The 26,088-nt window shown below is 42.3% G+C and overlaps 1 long non-coding RNA gene and 2 other non-coding genes across 3 annotated transcripts; all 3 read right to left on the bottom strand.

Annotated features, from left to right (window-relative positions):
* Nucleotides 1-1,494: 1,494 nt before the first annotated feature.
* On the bottom strand, nucleotides 1,495-1,601 carry LOC120252636. The gene has a single exon (XR_005534093.1). It is a non-coding gene; the product is annotated as a small nucleolar RNA R71 (small nucleolar RNA).
* Nucleotides 1,602-13,379: 11,778 nt separating this feature from the next.
* LOC120252517 lies at nucleotides 13,380-14,934 on the bottom strand. Its single transcript, XR_005534012.1, has 2 exons — nucleotides 14,109-14,934; nucleotides 13,380-13,657 (listed from the first exon to the last, which is right to left on the bottom strand). It is a non-coding gene; the product is annotated as an uncharacterized LOC120252517 (long non-coding RNA).
* Nucleotides 14,935-21,733: 6,799 nt separating this feature from the next.
* Nucleotides 21,734-21,841, bottom strand: LOC120252646. The gene has a single exon (XR_005534103.1). It is a non-coding gene; the product is annotated as a small nucleolar RNA R71 (small nucleolar RNA).
* Between the last annotated feature and the right edge of the window lie 4,247 nt (nucleotides 21,842-26,088).

Raw genomic sequence — 26,088 nt, 5'->3', positions numbered from 1 at the left:
GAGTTCCAATCTTGAATGCTTGATTGTTTGAATATCCCCTTAGAGTGACACTAAGGTTGAGAGTTCACATGGTAACCCTTGTGAGTGAGTTACACACCACGAGAGTTAGACAAAGCTTGATTAGAGAGTGTTGAGAGGGTGAGTCGAGAGGTACAGGAGTGTCCCCTTTCCCCTTCAGTGTGATAAATTCTACCTCCGTTCCTTGAGTTCTTTGTGGCCATAATAGAGCGAATGAGCTAAGAGATGACCCTCCGCTGGGGCTTAGTTGCAAGTGCAACAGAGTGAAGTGTTGAGGTAATTTTAGCATCAAGGGCTTAATTGTGATTTGGGACCTTTCTTCTGGACCAAAGGGTTAGGTCTACAATTAAGAAGAGATTTATCACTTGGAATCCCGAGAGCTTAATGCAATCCTTCTTACGAGTGCGAGGTTGAGAGGTTGTTCAACCTCTCCTCCGGGATATGTAAAGGATTAGGCTTGGTGACCCTAGATTCAGGGCCATGCAGTAAAGGATATCCCTGACTCACCATTGCATTAGGTAGGAAGCATAATAGAGAGTTCTTGCACTTGAAACGGTTTTCCTGGGCGGATCAATACCCGGGTAACCCATCTTTATCGATTGCCTTACTTTCTTCTTTACTTTTGCTTTCTTTCGGGTTGCTTTACTTTTGAGAATTGAATCTTGTCACACATATCACTATTCATCTTTCATATAGTTAAGAAGCAAATTAAGTATTTTTATTCACTTTTCCCTGTGGATACGATAGCCCACTCACTTGGGATTTATTACTTTGATAACTCCGTGCACTTGCAGGGAGCATTGTCAAGTTTTTGGCACAGTTGCCGGGTAAAATGCGTTTAGAGATACTTTGCACTTTTGTTTTCTTAGCTATTCATTTATCCATTATATTTCACATTTTCTTTTCTATCATCGTTCTGATTTGTTTTCTTTCCTTTGTGCAGTTTCAGGTTGATGACCCGAGGCAACCCCTCAATATTGATTGAAGGTGATCCCGAGCTTGAAAGAACACTTAGAAGAAAAGGGAAAGGACCTGTGGAAGACCAATCTAATCTAGCTGATTTGGATGTTGAAGGGTCAGATAATATGGCAGAACAGAATGAGCAGCAGAGGACACTCTCTGATTATGCTAGACCCTCAGTTTTGGGCACACAATCGGGTATTGTGCGACCCCCAATTACAGCTCAGAATTTCAAGCTAAAGTTGATATTCATTCACATATTACAGCAATCCGCACAGTTCAATGGTTTGGCCGATGAGGATCCAAACTGCCACATAGAGAACTTTCTCGAGGTGTGTGATATGCTCAAGATAAACGGGGATGATGGATGATGCCATCAAGTTGAGAGCCTTCCCATTTTCCCTAAAAGGGAGAGCAAAGCAGTGGCTATACTCATTACCAAGAGCCTCGATTACTACATGGGAGGAGATGGTAGAAGCTTTTCTAGCCCGTTATTTCCCTCCTGGAAAATCTGCAAAGCTTAGGAATGAGATCTCATCCTTAGTACAGTCGGAATTGGAGTCTCTATTCAAGACATGGGAAAGGTTCAAGGAGCTCCTGAGAAAGTGCCCACAACACAGATTTCCAGAGTGGATAATTGTTCAGACTTTTTACAACGGGTTGAATCCGAGTACAAGACAACTCTTGGATGTGGCAGCAGGAGGTATCTTAGGTAGCAAGACTCCTGATGAGGCCCATCAATTTATTGAAGAAATGGGGTTAAACAGCTACCAATGGAATGCCAAGGAGAAGAAAAAGGTGGCAGGTCTTCATGAGATAGATGCAGTAACTTCATTGGCTGTGCAAGTGGAAAAATTTGAGTAAGAAGTTAGATCTTCTAACTTCAAACAGAGTGGCAGCCTTGAGTACCTGCACCTGGTGTGGTGGAGGATATGCGCTGTAGAAGAGCACTGTAGCAATTACTATAGCAGCACTGTTCACAGCCGGCCGAGAAATCAGAGAAACAGAGAACCCACACGGGCGTGTGGAAATTATCCACGCCCGTGTGGAAATTCCGCACGGGCGCGTGTATCGTCCACGCCCGTGGAGTTGCCCGATTCCAGCCCTATTTAAAGCCAATTCAGCCCCGATTTTGGTATTCTTTTCTCCATCTTTTCCCCAACTTGCGAGAGGGCTTCGGCTAGGGTTTCGAGGGGTATTGGCCAAGGTTTTGGAGAGGTTCTACGGCTCCGACATCGTGATTCCATTAGGAAGAAGGTTGGTAGGGGAGCTTCGATCGAGGCGTATCCTATACTGGACGAAGGAATCCTTGGACGACGAGTATAGGACTTTCCACAAGACCATCGACACAACCATTGAGGGGGTTTCTTTATGGATTCATTGCTTTTACATTCGATTTCTTTGATTGTACTTAGCTCCATGGAGAGCTAAAACCCTAGTGGGTACTTGGGTGATTGTGAACCCTAGGATGTACTCGCTTCATTGAACTTCTTTATTATGCTTTCAATAAATTGATGTTTATTGTGAGTTCCAACCTTGAATGCTTGATTGTATGAACATTTCCCCTAGAGTGACACTAGGGTTGAGAGTTCTTGTTGGTAACCTTGTGAGTGAGTGACACACCACGAGCGTTAGACAAAGCTAGGTTGGAGAGGGTTGAGAGGGTCAGTCGAGAGGTATAGGAGCGTCCCCTTTCCCCTCCGACGTGATAGATTCTACCTCCGTTCCTCGAGTTCTTTGCGGCCATAATAGAGTGAATGGTCTAAGGGATGAACCTCCGCTGGGGCCTAGTTGCGCATACAATGGAGTGAAGCGTTGAGGTGATCTTAGTATCTAGGGCTTAATTGTGGCTAGGGACCTTCCGCCTGGACCAAAGGGTTAGGTCTAAATCTAGGAAGAGATTTATCACTTGGAATCCCTAGAGCTCATTGCAACTCTATACGAGTGCGAGGTGCTGAGATTGTTCGATTTCTCCCCCGGGACATGTGTAGAGTTAGGCATAGTTGACCTTAGATTTGGGACTATGTATGTAAGGATTTCCATGACTCACCATTGTATTGATTAGGAAGCATAATAGAGAGTTCTTTCACTTGAAGCGATTATCCTAGGTGAAGCATCATCCGAGTACCCCATCTTTATCGATTGCCTTGCCTCCTCCTTACTTTTGCTCTCTTACTTGTTGCTCTTAATTTATGAGAATTGAATCATTACCACACTTATCATTGTTGATACTCCACATAGCTAAGAACGAATTAAGTGTCTTTACTCCCTACTCCATGTGGATTCGACCCCGCTCACCCGGGATTATTACTTCGACAAACCCGTGCACTTGCGGGATATAAGCAAGGGGACCTTGTCAGCTATACTTCGCAATCACACAGCCTCTTTGCATAACATTGAAAATCAGGTGGGCCAGATTGCGAAATCTCTCTCGGAAAGGCCACATGGAAGCTTGCCGAGAAATAATGAGACCAACCCTAGAGAGCATGTGAAGGCGATCACTTTGAGAAGTGGTCGTGAGGTTGAAGGTAGGCTTCCGGATGAGAAGCCAAAAAAACACACACCCGAGGTTATATAGGTTGAAGAGGGAACAAGCAAGGAGAAGGAGGTGACACCCCCACCTTTCAACCCAAGAATCCCTTATCCCTCTAGGTTGAAGAATGATCAAGCGGATGAACAGTATAAGAAGTTCCTGAGTTTGTTCAAGCAACTCCACATCAACATTCCATTTGTTGAGGTATTTTCTCAAATGCCTAAGTATGCAAAATTCTTGAAGGACTTGTTAACTAACAAGAGGAAGTTGGAGGAGAGTGCTTCGGTGATTCTAGATGCATCTTGTTCGGCGGTCCTGCAAAAGGCCATGCCGAATAAGAAGAAGGACCCAAGAAGCTTCACCATTCTGTGCAACATTGGCAATTTGGGTGAAGAAATAGCATTGACGGATTCAAGGGCCAGTATCAACATCATGCCATACACTTTCTTTCAAAAGCTAGGCTTGGGAGAGCCTAGACCCACTCAGATGACTTTACAATTGGCGGATCAAACGGTGAGACATCCGAGGGGTATCATTGAAGACGTGCTTGTCAAGGTGGACAAGTACATTTTTTCGGTTGACTTTGTAGTGCTGGACGTCGATGAGGATGCGGATATACCCTTGATACTTGGGAGACCATTTCTGTAGACTTCCAAAGTATTGATTGACATGGACGGCGGGGAGCTAACTTTGACAGTCAGAGATAACAAGCTCACATACCGCCTTGCTGAAGCCATGCGGCATTCTCTTGATTTTGATGATACTTTGTATTTTCTAGACACTACTGCTGAGATTGTTGATGAATACATGCAGGAAATGTTCAATCCGGACCCATATGAGGGTTTGTTCGACCAAGAGGAGGAAATCGAAGAAGTAATGATGCTTGGTTCGACTGAAGAAGTACCGTCTACCCCGGGGATCTTGAAGAAGGTACTCTGGAAGATGAAGATGGCAAGGAGATGCCACCAGAAACACTCCAAGACTGTTGGAGGTGTGCGCAAACCGAACGATGAACCGTTTCTAGGTAGTTCCAAGCTCGATAATTCACCCTCTACTCTCAAGAGACTTTGTTCATCATGCTTTCAAGCCATGGGTAAGAGGGCAACTTTCATCTACGAACCCCCGTGACGTAATACGAAGTACGTCAAGCTTAGTGACATTAAACAAGCGCTTCTTGGGAGACAACCCAAGTGTTTACTGTTTTTCCTAGTCATAGTTTAGTTTTGCATGAATAACTTGTTAAGTGTTGGTGTCTTCATGTTTAGATGCTTGTGCTATTTTCATTTTGGTGGATTTCTGTGTCATCGTGTGTTTTCTTGTGGATTTGGTGAAGATTTATTCGTTTGAGCTTGTTTCTATTGTTTTTCACTGGTAATTATTGCATAAAAGAGCAGGCTCTGAATGTGTAAACATGCTCAGAAAATTTCTACAGAGCCTGCAGAGTTTTTCAAGTCATCCAGAGAAAATGCACGGGCGTGTGGAATTTCCACATGCCCGTGGGGTTGTATTATGAGCTCATCCAGAGAAGGCACATGGGCGTGGACTCGCTCCTGTGAGCGATCTTGTGACCAACGCACGGGCGTGGGTATTTCCCACCCGCCCATGTGGATTTCTACAGACGATCCCTTCTCCATCCCGAGAGCACACAGAGGCGTGCACTCGCCCCTGTGAGTTGGGCCTGAGATTGTCCACGGCTGTGCGGAATTTCTACACGGGCGTGTGAAACACTTAGTGATTTTCTTTCGGTTGGGTAAAGAGGGCACAGGGGTGTGAGTCTTCTCCGGTGGGTCGAGCGCACGGGCGTGGGTAATTTCCACACGGTCGTGCGAGTGTTTTCAGAGATCGCAAGAGCTATCCCGAGAGTACACAGGGGCGTGCGTCTGCCCCTGTGGAGACACACGGGCATGTAGGATTTTCACACGCCTGTGTGGATTTACAGAATTCCACGGGGCGCGACTTCTTTTTAAAGAATACTTGTTTCTCTTCATCTACATCCTTCCCACTTTCTTCAGAATACTCTAGCATTGATTTCCGACCTCGTACTGCCGATTTTGGAGGATTTTTACTTGGTTTTCCGGCATATTTCTATTCTCCTCATCTCAACTCGTTGGTAAGCCCCTATCTTTGATTTTCTTTGCCAATTCTTGATTTTAATTGATGAACTTGCTAAGAATGCTTCGTTTTTTGCAATTAGAGTTTAAGAGCATGCTTAGAAAGAAGTTAGAAGAGTTTTAGAAGTGTTTTGTTGGCTTTTTGAGGCGCGGCCGTGCGGTTCTTCACGCCCTGCGGATCCACATGGGCGTGCAGAAATTCCCCACGACCGTGTGGATTTCTGCAGTAGCATTTATCCAGCTTGTTTGATTGATTTCATTTAAAAATTTGCAGGATATGGCACCTAGGTCAAAGAAGCAAGCAGAGAAACATCCGCGGGAGTCATCCTCCGAGGCCGAGGGCATGAGTTTCACTATTCCTGAGCATCAGGCTCGTTTTGTGCGTCTGTCGAGACTTCAGTTTGGATAGACTCAGTATCTGGACAGTAGCATACTCTGAGAGTTACAGCAGGAGGATGAGTTTGCTGAAGAGGTCGAGGACCTTGTGTCAGTAGGGGGGTGGAGTCAGTTATTGACGATCAGAGAGCACACCATTCGTTAGCTCACACTGGAGGTGTTGTCGTCAATTGAGTTTGATAGATCATATGAGAGATTCGACAGCATGGACGCCATCCAGTTCAGAGCATTTGGACATCACTACTGCATAAGCATCACACAGTTTTCAGTCTCGCTTGGGCTATATGAGGAGGCATTCACGGACACTGAGGAGTATTCTTAGCTTCCGACTGATTATCCTGGAGCTTTGAACCCTCAGAGAGCCTACCGAGTGCTGTGTGGTCAGGGTAAGTACGACCCGGGGATGTCCAAGGCCACGTGCCTTTCCCGACATGCCTACTAATATTTACACGCCATTATGAGTAGGTCGGTGAATGGCTGTGGTGACAGTACAGGTGTTCTGAGCCGGCAGGAGCTTTTATATCTCTATTCGATGGTACAGTACATACTAATTCATCTGGGGCACATCCTTGCAGAGTACATTCATCATCAGGGGCATTATGTTAGATTGGGAGCGATCTTCTCAAGCCCCTACATTACGAGGCTAGTCATGGGCATGGGCCTCTTGGACGCGATCCGCGGGGCTGAGAGGACGAGTACCCCTACTCCCTTGAGTCTGGAGACGATGAGATTGATGGGTATGATCCACCGAGTATGGACGGGGGTATATGGCTTGGTTCTGCCCACTCCAGAGATGGCTGAGGGTGATGATGCAGAGGCTTCTCAGCCTGCCCCCGAGTCTCAGGCGATGCTGATGGAGACTAACGCACCTCTAGTGACAAAGAACCCACCCTCGGTACATATGTTCTCACCATCTCGAGCCCATGATCGTTTTGAGAGGCTCGAGAGTGCCGTGAGGGTGATATGGGCAGAGATCAATGAGGCACGAGCGGAGATAGCAGAGGTGTGCGTGACGCAGGCTGCACAGTTCATGGAGTTCATGGCGCGTTTCGATGTTTTACAGCAGATCCTTCAGCGAGATGCTACTGCACCTTTTGTACTGCGACCGCACACCGCCCAGACGCCCCCTGCATCACCATCATTGGACCCACCAGACCTTCTGATCCAGCACCAGTAGCAGAGGAGCCAGAGTGTGCCGCCGACACTTGACTTACTTTTATTTTACTTCTACTTGCGTTTTATTTTGGACATGTTATCCTCATAAAGGACTTTCCTTCTGAGTTTATCTTCATTTTGTTGTCTCGAGTTGTATTTCTTGCTCTACCTTATATATACTCGAATTTTGTTTTTCTTTTATTGAGCTCTACTGAACCCCCTCGTGTATGCGTGCAGATGGTCTTGTCATCATGGGACTTGAGAACTTGTCATAGACATGGCCAAGATGCTTCGGCATTTGGCCGTGTGGGCCTCACAACCCGTAGGAACATTACACCCAACGATTTTGCTCCATCAAATACAACACTAGGAGTTAGGGGAGTATTGTTTCGATCGCTTCTCCCACATTTGTTCTTGATTGATATACATTATAAGTAAGCTTGCATGTGTACATTGAGGACAATGTACAACTTAAGTGTGGGGGGAGTTTCATAGTGCACACATCTTTTATATAAGTTTTAATTGATATAGATGCTCCCATAGCCAATGGCGGTTCACCGTAGTTGCAATGACGGTATTCTTGAGTTTAAGAGAATTTTTAACATTGAATGTTCTCATGCTCTAGTTCTTGCTTGAATTTTTAGGAATTTTTGCCTGAATAACATTTTGTGCACTTCTCACTCTTTAAGCTCTTTTGGAAACTCAAGTCTAAGGTTAAAGGGACCAGTTTTAGTTTTGTTTCTTGTGTAAAAAAAAAGAAAGAAAAAAAATGGAAAAGAAAGAAAGAACAAAGTGTTTTTATTTTTTAATTTTGCTTGTTGGGTGGAAAGAGCTACCACCTATGATGTATGAAGCTACTCTCATAAGTCGGATACTAGCTATGCCCTATTGAGAGAAAGGGCTATCTCATGGGATGTGTGAAAGCTACCACCTCGGTAGGAAGAGCTACTGCCTCGAAAGTGTGAAAGCCACCTTAGCGGCCGCTTTAGAAAGGGCTACCTTAGAGGATGTGTGAAGCTACTACCCTTTTTGAAATGTTTGGTATTCTTTGTAGATAAATAAGTCCCTTATACCTAGAACTTTGAGGAGTATACTTTGGGTTGACTTGAGTGAGTTCTCACACTTACACAATTTCGGGTTTGTTGTCCTTTTTTATTCAAGTTTTTAGCTAGAGCATTGATTCTTTCGTATTTAATGTTGAAATTTCCTTTCCTATTAGAATGCTTTCTTTGCATGCTTTGGTGAACCTAAGGCCAAGCACTTCCAATAGTCTCTTCATCTATGCATACAATGTTTTAATTTTTGCTTGAGGACAAGCAAAAGCTTAAGTGTGGGGGAGTTTGATAAGTGCTTATGCGATAAGAATGTGAAGCGTTCTTTCCTTATGATGAGCATTACTTTTGTCAAGTTTTAGCGCTAATACATGTGTATTTGTGTACTTTTATGCAGGTTGAGTTGTGAGGTCGATTATTTGTGAAAGAAGCCATTGTAGATCGTTTTACGCATTATTTGGAGGAGATCTTGAGAAGGTTCAAACGCGGAGCCATGAGTCAGGTTTAGAATGCTAGAATGTATGCCAACCTCCTTGTATTCGAGCTAAGGCAATGATTCGGAGGGGCACGAAGGCAGTTACATCCTAGTATTCCGGCTTGTGCATATTTAGCAAGATCTCCACCAACGTGACCGTTTATTGAAGAACCAAGATGATCGACGACGTGAACGTGTGCCCATTTACGTTACCGTGATGAAAGCATGAATTCGGGAGTATTTTGGGTGTTACTGTAGCAGGTACTGTTCACAGCGGGCCGAAGAAAGAGCAAAACAGAGGAGCCACACGGGCGTGTGGAAATTCCACACGCCCGTGCGTTAATTCTACAGGCTCGTGTGGAATCCCGATTCTAACCATATTTAAGGCCGATTTCAGCCCGATTTCAACATTCTTTTCTCCATCGTTTCCCCAACTTGAGAGAGGCCTGCGGCTAGGGTTTTAGAGGTATTGGCTAGGGATTTGGAGAAGTTCTACGGCTCCGACATCGTCATCTCTTTGGAAGAAGGTTGGTAAGGGAGCCTCCGTTGGATTGATTCGGTGAGGCGTATCTTATACCGGACAAGGGGATCTTGCGAAGAGTAGAGGAGAAGACCATCGCCACTACTATCGAGGTGGTTTTTCCTATGGATTGTTCTCTTTTACATTTGATTTTATTATCATTTGTATTGTGCTCCATGGAGAGCTAAACCCCTAGTGGGTACTTGGGTATTTGTGAACCCTAGGATGTATTAGTTTCATTGAATCTTTTTATTATGCTTTCAATTAATTGATGTTATTGTGAGTTCCAATCTTGAATGCTTGATTGTTTGAATATCCCCTTAGAGTGACACTAAGGTTGAGAGTTCACGTGGTAGCCCTTGTGAGTGAGTGACACACCACGAGAGTTAGACAAAGCTTGATTGGAGAGGGTTGAGAGGGTGAGTCGAGAGGTACAGGAGTGTCCCCTTTCCCCTTCAGTGTGATAAATTCTACCTCCGTTCCTTGAGTTCTTTGCGGCCATAATAGAGCGAATGAGCTAAGGGATGACCCTCCGCTGGGGCTTAGTTGCAAGTGCAACACAGTGAAGTGTTGAGGTAATTTTAGCATCAAGGGCTTAATTGTGATTTGGGACCTTTCTTCTGGACCAAAGGGTTAGGTCTACAATTAAGAAGAGATTTATCACTTGGAATCCTTAGAGCTTAATGCAATCCTTCTTACGAGTGCGAGGTTGAGAGGTTGTTCAACCTCTCCTCCGGGACATGTAGAGGATTAGGCTTGGTGACCCTAGATTCAGGGCCATGCAGTAAAGGATATCCCTGACTCACCATTGCATTAGGTAGGAGGCATAATAGAGAGTTCTTGCACTTGAAACGGTTTTCCTGGGCGGATCAATACCCGGGTAACCCATCTTTATCGATTGCCTTACTTTCTTCTTTACTTTTGCTTTCTTTCGGGTTGCTTTACTTTTGAGAATTGAATCTTGTCACACATATCACTATTCATCTTTCATATAGTTAAGAAGCAAATTAAGTATTTTTATTCACTTTTCCCTGTGGATACGATAGCCCACTCACCTGGGATTTATTACTTCGACAACTCCGTGCACTTGTGGGGAGCATTGTCAGGACTTGCAAAAATTATAAAAAATACCTCCATATCAATCAAAATCACTATTTCCTCCAGATTTCATATTAAGTCATCTCATGTCATTTTTTTCACATCAACCCCTAATTTTTTCTCTTTTCATGAATATTCAAGATCTATTCAACCAGACCCCTTAAAGATTCACTTTTTCATATTTCCCTTTTTTTTTAATTTTGCAAGAAAATCCTCCAATTTCTTCATTTTCACATCTTTAACCACTTTTGCAAATAAACCCGAATTCTTTTTACATTTTTTTCTATCATTTTGCAAGTAGGTCCAATTTTATTTTTACATCTCCCCACATTTGTCCACAGGAAGATAAACCCTATCTTTTCAACATGTTGTTTGCACTTTAGCCCTCTAGCTTTTTATATTTTTTTTTCCAAAATTTTTAACCATATATTCTGCCGATATTTTTATGTTGTCATAAAAATAATCTAGTGGACTCGGTTCCATAATAACTACACGGAACCAAGATGTGGCCCATTCTTAACAATGTGTTTATAAATTTTGTTTTTATTTATGATATAATATAGGGATATGTTGGTAATTACATTAAAAGATGGTTACCCTTTGTTTTAAAAATCATGAAATTGAGGCAATCCAACGGGTGAGAATGAGCCACGTCTCGGTTCCGTCATAACTACTATGGAATCATGTCCGTGGGATCATTCCTCTCTTTGTCAACCCGACTTCCCTTATAATTTCAGGATAACAAGGCATATCAAATGAATTTATGATTGTCATATATGAGGCTTAAAGAACCTAGAGTAAACCTAGCGTTGAACAGAACATAGATAGGTGCAATGGCGGAACTAGGAGGAATATGAAGGGGGTGCTTGACTCAAAGAACTACAAACAAATTTTGAATGTTCCCCATAAAAAATCAATATATATATATTGTAGCTTGGTCAAATGACATGTAATACGTTCGATCCATCCAATTTAACCAGAAAAACAAAAACAATGAGGGCTATAAAGACTATAAAGACAGTTATAATTTTCTTAAAAAATTAACCAAGTAAAAAAAACAAAAAAATAAAAAATATATTTTATAAATATTTTTAAAAAAATATTTTTATATATTATATCATAGTTACAAAAGTCAGGGGTCAAATAATAAATTTTAATAAAATTTTTTAAAAATATAATTTTTATACTATATAAATTAATTTGTAAAAAAAAGGGGGATAAATATTATATTTTTGAAAATAAACAATTTTTTACTAGATAAACTATGTTGTAAAATATTAATGGGTCAAATAATAAAGTTTTTGTAAATATTTTTTTTTTCAAAATATTATATTTTAGACTATAGGATTAGCTTGGAAAAAAGATTGATATTTTTAAAGAACTAAAAATAAAAATGAGAGAGAGAAAAGTGAAAATGAGGGGTGCTTCTTCCCCTAGCCTCATATGTATGCATGTGTGTATATATATAAACACCATTAATTGATACATATGTATATATATTATTATTGTAAAAATAAATGGTTTTTAAAAGATAATAAATTTTAAAAAAGCAATAAAGATTTTTTTAAAAAAATATGGTTAAAAAACCACAAATAAGCTATTTTAATAATTATAAAAAATAAAGGATCAAAAATACAAAAATGCCATTGTTTTTTAATTTTAAAAAAAACCTAATTTGCAGCTCAATCAACACATGAGTGCTAATTAGGCTATGATTTGATGACTCTAGGGCCATTGTGACAATAAAATAAAAAAAAGGGGTCTATCTAAGGAAATAGCCCAATAGGTATTGAAAATTTATCTATTAACCAACATTGAGCTAGTCTAATAAATAAGACATTTACTCTCATGCCGAGGGTCGGGTGTTCAAATCCCACCCAAGTCGGTAAGCACATGTTATGTACGGGCAATGAGAGTCCCCTTATGCACAATTTGACATAAAAGGGACCTTGGTCTTGTTTTTGTTACCATTATTGTTATATGCACCATCGAGCTCAAATTCTTGTCATATATGAGATATATGAGCACCAATTTACTAGGGACATTTACAAATAACAATTATATGAATAGTAACTTCAACCATTGGATTTGAATCCACCGGCTTCGATCATCCATCCTATGAATGATAACTTCAACAGTGCAAAAAGGTAAGATGAACCGTGTTAGAAACAGTTGTTTTTAACCCAATATAACACTCAGCTACCGTTCTTTGTTTCTATTGCCTAATCTCTCTTCGAGCTGCTCTGTTTCTCTCATCTGTTCTTTGTTTTCTATTGCCTTATCTCTCTTCAAGCTGCTCTTTGTGTCTCTCATCTGTTTTCTCTTTTATTCTTTGTGGACACTCTACGAATGTTCACTGGAAACGTATTTTTGTGTGTAAAAAGGTATATTCAACCACATTTCTGATAGAGCTGTCCCAAAATAGAAAATGGACAATGCACCAACTACCACAAAAATTGGATGAACTCTAATAATTTACATTCATTCTTTTTGCGTCCAACATTGAGCGTGTCATTGCTAAAAGGTAGTCAACTTGCATGCCATTGTTACAAAATAATTAACTTATATATATATATATATATATATTTATATTGACAATCATAAAAATTATGTTTGACTTGTATCTAATAATAGTTATTGGTTTGCTTGAAGCATTGGTGGATAAAATAGAGCAACACACACCTATAGGCACATTATGTCTGCATCACCAAATATAAACATACATTGGATTCTATTAGATTCCGTAAAATGCTTGTTTGCACTGTAACTAAATAAAATAAACTAGCAAAACAAAAATATTAGAGTAAGTAATAGATAGATCCCTGTCAGGTGTGTTATTAAATATGAATATGAAATGAAAGAATCAGAATGTTCAGTTCAAAACTTTGCATCAACAGAGATCGTTATGTTGATTTCTTAGCAATACTTACATATAAACATATTTCTACCTAATTTCTCCTATAGAACTCAAGACACATCATATTCTTCAATTACAGAATAGATGTTCAAGAAATTGTGTGAAGAACCATAAAAATATGCAGTTATCATTCAAAACATGTAATTTATCTCCCAAATCTGAATTTTTGCTATGTTTTAGAATTCTCTGATGCCATTTTTTAGCGCAAAAGCCAGTGTGAAGCCTTAATAGCAACTAGTTTTATAATCAAGATTTACATTGATGAACACTAGTCTCTTAGTCACATTCAGCAGTAAGAAGCACAATTACTCCTACTGGTGATGTTGCATGATGTTTGTGGAGTTTTAAATGGCCAACTAGGTAGCTGCGCCTGGATCATTGAAAACACCCAAGAAATCATCTTTGATGGTGCCAATGCAGAGCTGCAAAGAAGATCAGAGGAGATTCCATTTAGTTAACAGATGCAACTCAAAACATATATGCTGAGGGTTTAGGGTTTGAAGAACAAGAGAAAAGAAACATTTTGTCTTCACAAGGGCAAATTTGGAAAACCATAATTAGTGATTGTGCAATGATAAAAGAGAAGTTGACATGATATACACCCAATTTATGGCCTCTTCTTTTATAAAAAAAACTTGGACAGATGTGGAGGGCCCAAAAACAAGCAACCAACTAGTACTACCTTGTCAAGGATAATCAGTCTCAACAGTTCAGAGTTAATACCAAATAGGCAAAACCGTGACAGATTAGCTACACCACCATAACATCACTAACAAGGCATGCTACAAAACAATCATTTTATGAAACAACCAATATTTAGATGATAAGATTAGATAAGTTCAACTCAGTAGAAGATAAAATTTAGAAAACCACGTGCAATTTCAGTGGCATCAACACAAGTTCCTATTATCTTCAACGTACTTCACTGTTCTTTTGAATTTTGACCTGAAACAAACACAATACAATCATAAATACAGGTTTCAGCAATATCAACCAGTTAAAAAAGCTAAACCAGCCATACAGTAAAAAATTATAAAGAGCTTGCTAAAAAATGATAACCATTAAATATGCAGGTCAAAAATTCTTTTCCACCTTATGTGAGTTTGCAAATATAAAGGAAGTGTGCTTGCTTTTGCTATTCACACAGAGGTCTGAAATGATGAAGGAAGCAAAGCTAAATTAACTATCATGTCAAGCTGCAATCTCAAGTACCAAAACATTAATAAAATTTTAAATTGTTTTATCTTAGCCTTGTTGTAAGTACCTGTTTGCACTCACCAAACTAGAGTTAACTTGCAATACTTAGCTTCTTGTTAAAGAATTTTATGTATACTCTATATGCTTAGCCTTTTAGGACATACACTAGAGATTAAGCATGATAAAACTATCTATGAGCTAACCATCTGCATCATTTATAAAACACTAATTCAATAACAACCAAGTGTTGTTTTATCCAACTTATGTAGAAGAAAGTTGCATTTCTTAAAGTGTCATGCACATTTGATCCTTTTTTAATAATAAACCTCAAGCACTACTCAATGGAAAAATACTAATTGAACCAACTACTTGCTCAAGTTTTCTGAGCAGTAAATATATCGCTTAAATTTGTCTAAGATGACCATAATAGTGCCAGCAGATTCGTTCTGCTTTGTTTAATTAAATTTGACTTGAGTACAGATTATCTTCAATTAATGTTTCTTTTAGTGCATATGCGAGTGCGAGGTGTTGAGATTGTTCAATTTCTCCACCGGGACATGTATAGAGTTAGGCATAGTTGATCTTAGATTTGGGACTATGTATGTAAGGATTTTCACGACTCACCATTGCATTGATTAGGAAGCATAATAGAGAGTTCTTGCACTTGAAGCGATTACCCTAGGTGAAGCATCATCCAAGTACCCAATCTTTATCGATTGCCTTGCCTCGTCCTTACTTTTGCTCTCTTACTTGTTGCTCTTAATTCCTGAGAATTGAATCATTACCACACTTATCATTGTTGATACTCCACATAGCTAAGAATCTAATTAAGTGTCTTTAATCCCTACTCCCTGTGGATTCGACCCCGCTCACCCGGGATTATTACTTTGACAAACCCGTGCACTTGCGGGATATAAGCAAGGGGACCTTGTCAATAATCTAAAATGAAACGAATACATCCTAGGGTTCACAATCCAAGTACCCACTAGGGGGTTTAACTCTCCATGGAGCTAAGTATAATCAATGAAATCAAATGTAAAAGCAATGAATCCATAGAAAACCCCCTCGATAGTCGTAACGATGGTCTTGTGGAGAGTCCTCTACTTGTCTGAAGGTTCCTTTGTCCGGCTTAGGATACACCTCGCCGTATCGGTGCCGACGAAAGCTCTCCCACTAACCTTCTTCCAAACGGAATGCGATGTCGGAGCCGTAAAACCTCTCCCAATCCCTACCCAATACCTCTCAAAACCCTAGCCACAACCCTCTCTCAAGTAAGGGAAAAGATGGAGAAAAAAATGCTGAAATCGGGGCTGAAATCGGCTTTTAAAGGGCTGGAATCGGGAATCCACATGTGATAAGTGCTTGTGTGATATGAATGCGAAGGATTCTTTCCTTATATTGAGCATTACTTTTCTCGGGTTTTTACATTAATATGTGTGTTTTTATGTTACTTTTATGCAGGTAGGGTTGTGAAACCAATTATGAAGGAAAGAAGCCAATGCGGATCACAATGCATCAATTTTGGAGGAAATCTTGCTAAGGTTCAAACGCGAAGATATAAGTCGGGTGCGAGATGCTAGAGTGTGTGCCAACCTCCCCTTATTTGAGTTTGCACAACCATTTGGAGGTGCACAAGGGTAGTCACACTCAACCATTCCTACTTATGCACATAGAACAAGATCTCCATCAACTTATCCGCCATTGAAGAAGTAAAGCGATCCACGGCATAAACGTGTGCCCGTTTATGTTATCTCGATGAAAAGTGGATTCCGAAGTATTGTTGGCATAACACTGTAGCAGGGTATTGTAGCAGTTACTGTTTACAACCGACCGAAAATGACAGTTTCGTAGAATCCGCACGGGCGCGTGTAGCGTCCACGCCCTTGGAGTTACCCGATTCAAGCCCTATTTAAAGCCAATTCAGCCCCGATTTTGGTATTCTTTTCTCCATCTTTTCCCCAACTTGAGAGAGGGCTTCAGCTAGGGTTTTGAGGGGTATTGGCTAGGGTTTTGGAGAGGTTCTATAGCTCTAACATCGCGCGTCATTTGGAAGAAGGTTATTGCGAGAGCTTTCATCGGCATCGATCCGGCGAGGTGTATCCTAGGCCGAACAAAGGATCCTTTGCGACGAGTAGAGGACTCTCCACAAGACCATCGACACAACCATTGAGGGGGTTTCTTGGGTGATTGTGAACCCTAGGATGTATTTGTTTCATTGAACTTCTTTATTATGCTTTCAATAAATTGATGTTTATTGTGAGTTCCAACCTTGAATGCTTGATTGTATGAACATTTCCCCTAGAGTGACACTAGGGTTGAGTGTTCTTGTTGGTAACCTTGTGAGTGAGTGACACACCACGAGCGTTAGACAAAGCTAGGTTGGAGAGGGTTGAGAGGGTGAGTCGAGAGGTACAGGAGCGTCCCCTTTCCGCTCCGACATGATAGATTCTACCTCCGTTCTTTGAGTTCTTTGCGGCCACAATAGAGTGAATGGTCTAAGGGATAAACCTCCGCTGGGGCCTAGTTGCGCGTGCAATGGAGTGAAGCGTTGAGGAGATCTTAGTATCTAGGGCTTGATCGTGGCTAGGGACGTTCCGCCTTGACCACAGGGTTAGTTCTATAATTAGGAAGCGATTTATCACTTGGAATCCCTAGAGCTCATTGCAACTTTATTCGAGTGCGAGGTTGAGAGGTTATTTGGGACTATGTATGTAAGGATTTCCATGACTCACCATTGCATTGATTAGGAGGCATAATAGAGAGTTCTTGCACTTGAAGCGATTATCGTAGGTGAAGCATCATCCGAGTATTCCATCTTTAACGATTGCCTTACCTCCTTCTTACTTTTGCTCTCTTACTTGTTGCTTTTAATTGTTGAGAATTGAATCATTATCACACTTATCATTGTTGATACTCCACATAGCTAAGAATCAAATTAAGTGTCTTTACTCCCTACTCCCTGTGGATTCGACCCCGCTCACCCGGGATTATTACTTCGACAAACCCATGCACTTGCGGGATATACGCAAGGGGACCTTGTCAACACGCCCGTGTGAATATTTCACATGGCCCATGTAGAATTAATGCACGGGAGTGTGGAAATTCTACATGACTATGTGGCTTCTATGCACGACTCCTTCTTTGGTCGGTTGTGAAAAGCACCTGCTACAGTATTTTGCAACAATGTTGCTGTAGTACCGAGCTTTAGTACCGGCCTGAAACACTCCTGAAACCATGCCTTCATCGAGGTAACATAAATGGGCAGATGTTGACATCATAGATCACTTTGCTTCTTCAATGAACGGCCGTGTTGGTGGAGATCTTGTTACACATGCACTGGCCGGAATACTTAGAATGTGACTGCCTTTGTGAGTAGGTTCATACTTCATAGGTGGTGGCTCTTTCTACCCCAAATGCACAACTAAAACAAGTATTTTTCTCTTTTTATTTTTTATGTTTTTTTTCAGAAAAATTAACACAAGAAAACTAAACTAACCAGACCCTTAAACATCAAACTTGAATTTCCAAAAAGGTTTAATGAGGCAGTAGTGCAACAATTGTCAATCAGGCAAAAATTCCTAGAAATTCAAGTACAAACTAGAGAATGAGAACATTCAATGTAAAAAATTCTCCTAAACTTAAGAATACAATCATTGCAACTAAGGTGAACCGCCATTGCTTACGTGACCATCTATTTCAATCAAAACATGTGTAATGAACATATGTATTGTGAACTCCCCCCCCCCCCAACACTAATGATGTATGTTGACCTCAATGTACGCAAGCAAGCACAATAGGATATAAATCAATTAAAAGCATATGTGGAAGTGGGTAATTGAAATAATACTCCCCTAAACTCCAAATGGTATGTTTGATAGAGTAATATTCATTGAGAGTTGAGTTCCAATGGTTTGTGGAGCACACACGGCCATAAGACCGTGTCCATGACTATTCCTCAAAGTCCGTACTCACAAGACCATCTGGACGTATACACAAGGGGGGTTCAGTAAAACTCAACAAAATAAAACTTGAGTATATAAAGATAAAGCAACCAAATACAACTCGAAACAAAAATAAAAGATAAACTGAGAAGGAAGTTCCTTTCTGAGTGATACAAGTCCAAAATAAAATACAAAAATGAAATTTGAAAATATAAAGAAACTAAAAGAAAGATGCATCAAGCGTCGGTGCTAAGTACTGGTTCATCTGTTGTTGTTGCTGGTAAAGATGATGCTGGTGCTGCAAAATAAATGAAGATTGGGTGAAAAAAAGAAAAAAAAGCTTACTGATGAAATGAGAATGAAAGACTAGAAAACGGCTGAAAAACTCGAGTGAAAACCCTCTAAATGGACGGTGCGAAGTCGAGAGAGTGCAAGGATGTGTTCTCTAAATGTTTTTGAGTGAAAGGATGAAGAAATGCAAATAAGTTTTAAAGAAAAGCCGGCATTCTATACATCCACAAGGGCGTGAGGAAATTACCCACACCCGTGTGACTCCACAGGGGAGCTTCACAGGGGCAGACACAAGCCCCTGTGTGCTCTCAGTTCTACCTCTGAGCACATCCACATGACTGTGTGAAAATTCCCCAAGCCCGTGTGCCCGACCAACAGGGGCATCCACATGCCCTTGTGGCTTCTCTGTCCACCCGAGAATTTCTCTAAGTGTTTCACACGCCCGTGTGGAAATCTACACGGCCGTGGATCTTCACAGGACCACTTAAAGGGGCATTCACATAACTCTATGTCTTCTCGGGATGGTGATAAGTGCTTGTGCGATATGAATGCGAAGCGTTCATCCCTTATGTTGAGCATTACTTTTCTCAAGTTTTTACACTAATATGTGTGTTTTTATGTTAGTTTTATGCAGGTAGGGTTGTGAGGCCGAGTATGAAGGAAAGAAGCCAATGTGGATCACAATGCACCAATTTTGGAGGAAATCTTGTTAAGGTTCAAACGCGAAGACATAGGTCGGATGTGAGATGCTAGAGTGTGTGCCAACCTCCTCGTATTTGAGTTTGGCACATCCATTTGGATGGGCACAAAGGCAGTCACACTCGAACATTCTGACTTATGCACATAAAACAAGAGCTCCACCAACTTGCCTATCATTGAAGAAGCAAGTGATCCACTATGTGAACGTGTGCCCGTTTGCGTTACTCAGATGAAAGTATGGATTCGGGAAGCTAGCCAGACTGGATACTATAGGAGAGCACTGTAGCAATACGGTAGAAAATAGTGTAGCAGTACTGTTCACAGCTGCCCGAGAAAACAGGAGTTTAGAGAATCCACACGGGGGTATGGAAATTATCCACGCCCGTATGGAAATTCCGCACGGGCACATGAAGCATGCACACCCGTTTAGTCGCCCGATTCCAGCCCTATTTAAAGCCGATTCAGCCCTGATTTTAATATTCTTTTCTCCATCTTTTCCCCAACTTGAGAGAGGGCTTCAACTAGGGTTTTGAGAGGTATTGGCCAAGGTTTTGGAGAGGTTCTACGGCTCCAACATCGTCATTCCTTAGGAAGAAAGTTGGTAGGGGAGCTTCCGTCGAGGCGTATCCTATACCGGACGAGGGAATCCTTGGACGACGAGTAGAGGACTTTTCACAAGACCATTGACACGACTATCGAGGGGGTTTCTTTATGGATTCATTGCTTTTACATTCGATTTCTTTGATTGTACTTAGCTCCATGGAGAACTAAACCCCTAGTGGGTACTTGGGTATTTGTGAATCCTAGGATGTATTCGTTTCATTGAATCTCTTTATTATGCTTTCAATTAATTGATGTTTATTGTGAGTTCCAACCTTGAATGCTTGATTGTGTAAACATTTCCCCTATAGTAACAGTTGGGTTGATAGTTCTTGTTGGTAACCTTGTGAGTGAGTGACACACAACGAGCGTTAGACAAATCTAAGTTGGAGAGGGATGAGAGGGTGAGTCGAGAGGTACAGGAGTGTCCCCTTTCCCCTCCGACGTGATAGATTCTACCTCCGTTCCTCGAGTTCTTTGAGGCCATAATAGAGTGAATGGTCTAAGGGATGAACTTCTGCTGGGGCTTAGTTGCGCGTGCAACGGAGTGAAGCATTGAGGTAATCTTAGTATCTAGGGCTTAATCGTGGTTAGGGACCTTCCTCCTGGACCAAAGGGTTAGGTCTATAATTAGGAAGAGATTTATCACTTGGAATCCCTAGAGGTCATTGCAACTCTATGCGAGTGCGAGGTTGAGAGGTTATCTAATCTCTTCTCCGGGACATTTATAGAGTTAGGCATAGTTGACCTTAGATTTGGGTTTATGTAATGAAGGATTTCCACAACTCACTATTGCATTGATTAGGAAGCATAATAGATGGTTCTTGCACTTGAAGCGATCGTCCTAGGAAGAGCATTATCCGAGTACCCCATCTTTATCGATTGCCTTACCTTCTTCTTTATTCGTGCCTTCTTACTTGTTTTTACTTTCGAGAATTGAATCATTGTCACACTTATCATCATTGATCATTCACATAGCTAAGAATCAAATTAAGTATTTTTATTCCCTATTCCATGTGGATTCGGTACCCGCTCATCCGGGATTATTACTTCGACAAAGCCGTGCACTTGCGGGATATACGCAAGGGGACCTTGTTAAGTTTTCAGGCGTCGTTGCCGGGGAATAGGGTTATAGAGATACTTTGCACTTTATTTTCTTAGCTATTTCACCATACATTCTATTTCCTATCATCTTATTCTATCATCGTTCTGATTTCCTTTTCCTTCTTTTTGGGTGCAGCTCCAAGTTATGACCCGAGCGAATCCCTCAACATTGATTGAAGGAGATCCTGAGGTTGAACGTACACTTAGAAGAAAAGGAAAGAGCCTGTACAAGAACTGTCTAATCCAGCTGATTTGGAAGTAGAAGAATCTAAAAACATGGCAGAACAGAATGAGCAATAGCGAACATTATCCGATTATGCCAGGCCTTCGGTGTTGGGGACACAGTCGAGTATTGTGTGTCCCGCAATTACAGCTCAGAACTTTGAGATAAAGCCGGCATTCATCCACATATTGTAGCAATCCGCACAATTCAATGGTTTGACCGATGAGGATCCAAACAGTCACATAGAGAGCTTTCTCAAGGTGTGTGATATGCTGAAGATAAATGTTGTGACGGATGATGCCATTAAATTGAGAGCCTTCCCATTTTCCCTGAAGGGGAGAGCGATGCAGTGGCTACACTCGTTACCTAGAGTGTCAATTACCACGTGGGAGGAGATGTGGGAAGCTTTTCTAGCTACTTATTTCCCTCCCGGAAAATCAACAAAGCTTAGGAACGAGATCTCATCCTTTTGTTCAGTTGGAATTGGAGTCTCTATTCGAGACATGGGAAAGGTTCAAGGAGCTTCTGAGAAAGTGCCCGCAACACGGATTCCCAGAGTGGATGATTTTTCAAACCTTTTACAATGGTTTAAACTCGAGTACAAGGCAACTCTTGGATGCGGCATCAGGAGGTACCTTATGTAGCAAGACCCCCGATGAGGCCCGTCTGTTGATTGAAGAAATGGGGTTAAATAGCTACCAATGGAATGCTAGGGAGAAGAAAAAGGTGGCCGGTCTCCATGAGATAGATGCGGTAACTTCATTGGTGGCCCAAGTGGAAAATTTGAGTAAGAAGTTAGATCTTCTAACTTCAAATAGAGTGGCGGCCGTGACTAATTGCACTGGGTGCGCTGGAGGACATGCTCCCTCCGATTGCCTGATCTCTATTGGTGATGTTTCTTTGGTGGAGAATGTTGATTTTGTAGGTAATGGCATGAGACCTCAAGGAAACCCATATAGCAATACCTACAATCCGAGTTGGAAGAATCATCCCAATTTCTTATGGAGTAATCAAGGTCCACAAAAGGCCATGGGGCCACCGGGTTTCAAACACAAACAACAAGCCCCTCAGGTGGAAAACAGAGTCTCAGGTTTGGAAACCCGAATGAGTGACCTAGAGAAGCACTTGACTAGATTTATACAATCTGTAAATACAAGGTTTGAATCAGTCGAGTCTACACTTCGCAACCACACCGCCTCGTTGCATAATCTTGAAAATCAAGTGGGGCAAATTGCGAAGTCTCTCTCCGAAAGGCCACATTGAAGCTTGCCAAGCAATACAAAGACCAACCCTAGAGAGCATGTGAAGGCGATCACTTTGAGAAGTGGTCGTGAGGTTAAAGGTAGGCTTCCGAGTGAAATGGCATTGGTGGACTAAGGGCTAGTATCAACGTCATGCCATAGACCTTCTTTCAAAAGCTAGGATTGGGCGAGCCTAGGCCTACTCGGATGACTTTGCAACTAGCGGACCGAACAGTGAGACATCCGAGAGGCATCATTGAAGACGTGCTTGTCAAGGTGGACAAGTACATTTTTCTGGTTAACTTTGTAGTGCTAGATGTCGATGAGGATGCGGATGTACCCTTGATACTTGGGAGACCGTTCTGGCGGACTTCCAAAGCATTGATTGACATGGACGGCGGAGAGCTCACATTGAGAGTTGGAGATAACAAGCTCACATACCGCCTTGCTGGAGCCATGCGGCATTCTCTTAACTTTGATGATACATTATACTTTCTAGACACTACTGATGAGATTATTAATGAGCACATGCTGGAAATGTTCAATCCGAATCCGTATGAAGGTTTGTTCGACCAAGAGGAGGGACATGAAGATGTAATGATGCTTGGATCGACGGAAGAAGTACCATCTACCCCGGGGATCTTGAAGAAGGTGCTGCAGAAAATGAAGAGGGCTAGGAGATGCAACCGGAAACACTCCAAGGCTGTTGGAGATATCCGTGAACCAAAGAAGTTGGATGAACCATTGCTAGGCGGTCCCAAGCCCGATAATACACCCTCTACCCTCAAGAGACACTGCACATCATGCTTTCAAGCCATGGGTAAGAGGGCAACCTTCATCTATGAACCCCCGTGAGGTAAGACAAGTTACATCAAGCTTAGTGATGTTAAACAAGTGCTTCTTGGGAGGCAACCCAAGTGTTTACTGTTTTCTTATTTTTTACTTAGGTTGTTTGCATGAATAAATTGTTAAGTGTTGGTGTCTTGATTTTTAGATGCTTGTGCTACAATTTTATTATGGGTTTTTCAAGTCATTATGTGTTTTCATGTGGAATTGGCGAAGTTTGGTCGTTTGAGCTTTATTTCATGTTTTTCACTAGTAAAAATTGCATAATAGAGCAGGCTCTGAGTGTGTAAACATGTTCAGAAATCTTCTGCAGAGCCTGCAGATTCTTCTAAGTCATCCAGAGAAAACACACGGGCGTGTGGAATTTTCGCACGCCCGTGTTGTTGCGCTGCGAGCTCATCCAGAGAAGGCACAGGGGCGTGCAGCTGTCCCTGTGAACGACCATGTGATTGTCACACGCCCGTGGGTAATTTCCGCACGGGCGTGTGAATTCCTGCAGAGTTCGGCGGATTATACCGAGAGCACACAGGGGCGTGGACTCGCCCCTGTGGGCGACCTTGTGAACCACGCACGGGCGTGGGTAATTTCCACACGCCCGTTTGAAACTCTGCAGAGGAGTTCTCTCCATCCCAAGAAGACACAGGGGCGTGTGGCTGCCCCTGTGAGATGGGCATGCGAATGTCCACGCCCGTGCGGAATTTCCGCACGGGCGTGTAGAACACTTGGTATTCTTCTCGGATGTTTAGAGAAGCCACAGGGACGTGCGGCTGCCCTTGTGGGTCAGGCGCACGGGCGTGGGTATTTTCCGCACGCCCATGTGAGATCGTTCAGAGTCAGTGAGAGTTTTTCCCGAGAGCGCCCAGGGGCGTGCACCTGCCCCTGTGAAGCTCTCTTGTGGGGCACACGGGCGTGGGTAATTTCCACACGCCCGTGTGGATGCACAGAACGCCAAGGGTTGCGAGTTCTTTTTAAAGAAGAATAGTTTCTCTCCCTCTTCACGACCTCTATTCGTCTGAAAACACTCTCACATCATTCTTCGATTGCATAGCGCCAATTTGGTAGGATTCTTGCGAGGTTTTCCAGCCTGTTCTTCATTTTCTCATCCCATCTCGTCGGTAAGCCCTATTTATTATTTTCTTTTCCAATTCATGGTTTCCATCGATTAATCTGGTTAATAATGCTTCGTTTCTTCAATTAGAAAGATGATTTATGTTTAGAACGAAGCTAGAAGTATTTTTAAGTTGTATTTTTGGATTTTTGAAGCATGGCCGTGCAGTTTTCTCGCCCCGTGGTTTCACACGGGCGTGCGGAAATTGCACACGACTGTGTGGATTTCTGCAGTATTATTTTATCAACTTGTTTGATCGATTTCATTTCAAACTTTGCATATTATGGCACCTCGATCAAAGAAGCAAGCTGATAAGAGGCCGCGTGAGTCATCCCCTGAGCCTGAAGGCATGAAGTTTGCGATTCCAGAGCATCAGGTTCGCTATGAGCGCTTGTCGAAACTCTGGTTCGGGCAGACTCGATTCCTAGACACGACTATGCTATGAGATCTACAGTAGGGAGATGAACTCGCTGATGAGGTAGAGGACCTTGTTTCAGCAAGTGGTTGAAGGCAGTTATTGACGATTAGAGAGCCAGCCATCCGAGAGTTTGCACTGGAGGTGCTATCATCATTCGAGTTTGACAAATCGTACATGAGCTTCGGGAGTTTGAAATCCATTCAGTTCAGAGTATTTGGACACCACCATAGCTTGAGCGTTACTCAATTTTCAGTACTACTTGGCTTGTATGAGGAAGCATTCAAAGATACGGATGAGTACGCTCAGTTACTAACTGATTATCCTGGAACCTTGACCCCGCAGAGGGCTTACAGAGTGCTATGTGGTGAGGGTCAGTACGAGTCGGGGGTGTCCAAGGCCACATGCCTTTCCTGACTTGCATACAGATATTTACATGCCATCATGAGTAGGTCAGTGAATGCCCGTGGTGATAGCACTGGTGTTCTGAGCCGTCAGGAACAACTGTACTTGTACTCGATGGTGCAGCGCGTACCGATTCACTTAGGGCACATCATAGCAGACTACATCAGACATCAGGGATACTATGCTCGACGGGAGCGATCTTCTCTGGCACCTACATTACGAGATTAGTGCTGGGCATGCGTCTCCTGGATTTGATTCGTGGGGCCTAGAAGACGAGTATACCTGCTTCCTTGAGTCTAGAGACGATAAGATTGATGGGTATGATCCGCAGGGTTTGGATAGGGGTTTTTGCTTTAGTGCTAATAGCTCTAGAGATAGCCGAAGATGAGGGTGATGAAGCCGGGGCATCTCAGCCTGCTCCCGAACCTCAGCCAGTACTGATGGAGACTGAGACACCTATAATGGCAGAGGAACCATCCCCGTGCGTATGTTTTCACCATCTCGAGCTTATGATCGCTTTGAGAGGCTCGAGAGCACTTTGGGGGTGGTACGGACTGAGGTAGCGGAGGCTCGAGCCGAGATTGTAGAGATTAGGGCTACGCAGGCCACTCAGTACACAAAGTTCATGGCACGTTTCGACGTATCACAGCAGATCTTAGAGCGAGACGTTGCCTCATCATTTGTCCTGTGGCCAAGGACTCCTCAGGCCCCCTCAGTTTCTCCAGCATCCACATCCTCTACCTCGGCATCGGTGGACCCACCATGTGCGTCTTTACCAGCAGC

Source organism: Dioscorea cayenensis, chromosome 21, assembly GCF_009730915.1.
Source record: "Dioscorea cayenensis subsp. rotundata cultivar TDr96_F1 chromosome 21, TDr96_F1_v2_PseudoChromosome.rev07_lg8_w22 25.fasta, whole genome shotgun sequence".
Lineage (NCBI taxonomy): Eukaryota > Viridiplantae > Streptophyta > Magnoliopsida > Dioscoreales > Dioscoreaceae > Dioscorea > Dioscorea cayenensis.
Note: the sequence above shows the minus strand (reverse complement) of the source record. Positions and strands in the feature narration are given on the sequence as shown.